The following is a 3,750-nucleotide window of genomic DNA, read 5'->3' as shown; positions in this document are numbered from 1 at the left end:
GAATGCAGAACCCCGTCCGCGAATGCGATGCTTAGAGAAACACTTAAAATCCTCTTAATTTTATGTGATCGCGGTTGGCTTCACGCGACCGCATAGAGAAACACTTAAAATCCACTGCCGCCTTATTTCTTCTACCCGAACGCAGCCTAGCCCACGCATTCGCGATTAAGCACTGCCCATAACTACGCATTTGCATTCCTCTTCACGCAAACGCGAAGAGCAAAATTTCCCTATCCTCATCTAAGCCTTGGCGATCGTGATCTTCCCCACGCGATCGCGATGAAGAACAGTCTACAATAAATACCAGCAAAAATATGATCCTTCTCCAAGTCCAAAAATGGTCCGTTGAGCATCCGAAATACACCTGAGGCCCTCGGGACCTCAACCAAACCTACAAACATATCCCATAACTTCATTCAAACTTGATCCAACCTTCGGAACACTCAAAACAACATCAAAAACCTATTTTTCATCAGATTTAAGCCTAAGAATTTCAAAAACTCTAAAAATACGCTTTCGATCAAAAAGTCTATCAAACCTCGGCCGAATGACCTAAAATTTTGCATACACGTCACATTAAACACTACGGAGGTACTCCAACTTCTGAAATTCCATTCCGACCCTTGGATCAAAATCTTACTATCGAACCAGAAACTTCAAAAATTCAACTTTCGGTATTTCAAGCCTAAATTAGCTACGAACCTCCAAAACACAATCCGAACACGCTCCTAAGCCCGAAATCACCCAATGGAGCTAATGGAACCATCATATTTCCATCCCGAGACTATCTTCACACTGTTCTGACTACGATCAACTTTCCAACACTTAAGCTCTCATTTAGGGACTAAGTGTCTCAAAACTCTCCGAAACTCAAAAACGAACATCCCGACAAATCAAAATAGCAGAAATAAACTTGGGGAAAGAAGTTAATGGGGGATCGGGGCGTAAATTCTTAAGATGACTGGTCGGGTCATCACATGATGTTATGACACATGTACCTATACACAACATGACATTTATACGTATATGCGTGACACTATAAGTATTTCATGATTTACAGAGTTATCCATACTTACATGTTGAGTCATTTACTCTATATTTCTTCATGTCTTTTATGTACTTATTTATGTGTCTTACATACTCGTTACATTATTCGTACTGACATCCTTTTTGCATGGGGACGCTGCATTCATACCTGTAGGTATAGACAATCAGTTTGACGAGCCCTCATAGTAGATGAGATAGGCATTCAACGAATGATCAGTAAGACTCCACCTCATTCAGGGTGTAACCGAGTCTATGAGTTATCTTGTCAGAGTTTTGCTACAAACTTATGGGTAGGCCGGTACCCTGTCCCATTTGAAGTCAAATAATCTTAGAGGCTTTGTAGACAGAGGTTCATTTTGTATAGTATATCAGAGGCCTTGACGACCCATATATATTCATATTTTAAGAAAAAATGATTTAGAGATACAATATTGTCCACTTACAATTGTACATTACGAGTTGTGGCAATGTTACCCCATGATAATTACAAAAAGAATGAATGCGTTTCAGAGTGGTTCGCTCGGGCCAGTGCGGCACCGGGTGCTAGCCACGCTTCCCAAGGTTGGGGCGTGACATAGATGCGGTACTAACACCTCGAATGAGAAATCCTAATAAAGGAAAAAGTTAGAAATCCCCAAGTAAATACGAAAGAAAGAAAAAATTAATTAAAGGAAAAGATACCATGAGTTTTGACTTTCCAGCAAACCTATGAGAAAGATATTTCCAAGATCTTCTTTCCATGGGGGCAACCGATAACATCTTCTCTACCCAAATACGGAAGTCTGGTATTTCATCAAAAACTTATATGGTTGCTAAAAAATGTCCATAAGATAATCAATTTCTTCCTCTTTTGTAAAATAAGAAAAATATGAAAAATAACTTACGTGCGAAATTCCACTTCTGTAGAAAAAGCATGATCTCTTCAATCACTAAACCACTTGTGAGAGAAGCAATAAAACGGGCATACCAGCCACAATCCTTATCATCTTCAGGGCTAACCAAAACCCTTTTGCTCCTGGCAGCGAGAGTGAAAACCCCTGAGCGGAACAAATTAGGGGAATATAGATGAAAGAAGTGTTGAGAAGTGAAGGGTAAAAAGGCCAAATTAGATAAGTATCTTAAATATGAAACGACTCTCCATATAATAGGACCAATCTGTCCCAAGCAAACATTGAAGAAGCGACAGAATTCTATGATAATCTGGCTGATATGGGGTTTGAAACCTAAAGTAAAAGGATATGTGTAAACGAAAGAATAACCAGACATGAACAAAGTTATCCTTTGGTTTGGACCAGGAATTAAAATTTGAAAATAAGGCTTCTAGTAGCATTCTCTTCGCACAAGAGAAATCAAACCATCAGTAATCTGAGAAGGATGGACATCAACACAATCATGGGAAGTCATAGAAGTAACTTGGTTCCTAATTGATTCACGATCAGTGGTGAAAGAAAATTCCGCAGGGATAATTTCATCTACTGTTGGTTCTCGAATTCACCTGATTCCCTATTTTTGACAGAAGATATATGGGTTGAAGAAGACCTAGTCCTAGATGAAGAAGGAGTAACAATATTGGGCTGAGAAGTAGAACCACAGATAGATAAAGACCCTAAGCTACGTAACCTACACCTTTTCTACTCCTAACAGGAGTAATTGAAGGATGAAGTTCATCTACAATGATTGTTTGAGGATTGGAGTTTGGTGAAGACATGAATGCAAGAAAGTAATATGAACTAAAGAATAAAGGAGAAGGATATTGTAGATTGAAGGTTTTCATGAAACTAAAGGCACAAGGTGTCACGACCCTAAAACCGACCCAGTCGCGATGGTGCCTATCGTGAAACTAGGCCAGCCGACACAACTCCCAAATTAACCATTTATCAATAAAATTCATTTTTAAGACTTTAATTATTCAAATATCTCAAAATGTAAGTCTAAATGAACAGTGCAGAATAAATACACAAGCCCAATATCTGGGTGTCACAAGTCATGAACATCTACTAAGGTCTGAATACAACGAAGAGTCTAAAAATGTACTAAATATAGTCTAAGGAAGACAAGAGGGAGAAAAGCAGTGCTGCGAACGTCGGGCAGCTACCTTGCTAACTTCGATGACTCTGCAATTGAGCAATCAACACCCGCCATCGGGTTCAAAAATACCTAAATCTGTACACAAGGTGCAGGGAGTAATGTGAGTACGCCAACTCAGTATGTAATAAAAGTAAATGAAAGCTGAGCGATAAGAAAACACATAAACCACGTCATAACACTACAACAATGTAGATCATTTCCAAAGCAGTACACAAATCATTTACTTCGTAAATCAAGCTCAGTTTTAGTAAAAAAATCTTTTAAAACAGCCTTCAGTGGTTTCAAACGAGTGATAAAACAGTGAGTATAATGATAGAAAATGTAAACGGCCCCTCTGGCAAAATATGTATCATAAACTGCCCCTCAGGCATAATATTAACAGAACCATCCCCTCGGGCTATCTCACAATCACTCGTAATCAGCCGCTTGGGCATAACATGAACCAAGAACTGCCCCTCGGGCAACGATATAAATCAACAATAGCCCCTCGGGCAACAACATAAATCAACAATAGCCCCTCGGGCTACACCATATCACTCACACTGGGTACCCGCGCTCATTGGGGGTGTACAGACTCCGGGAGGGACCCCTTATGGCCCAAGCGCAATAATAAGC

Source organism: Nicotiana tabacum, chromosome 6 (assembly GCF_000715075.1).
Source record: "Nicotiana tabacum cultivar K326 chromosome 6, ASM71507v2, whole genome shotgun sequence".
Lineage (NCBI taxonomy): Eukaryota > Viridiplantae > Streptophyta > Magnoliopsida > Solanales > Solanaceae > Nicotiana > Nicotiana tabacum.
Note: the sequence above shows the minus strand (reverse complement) of the source record.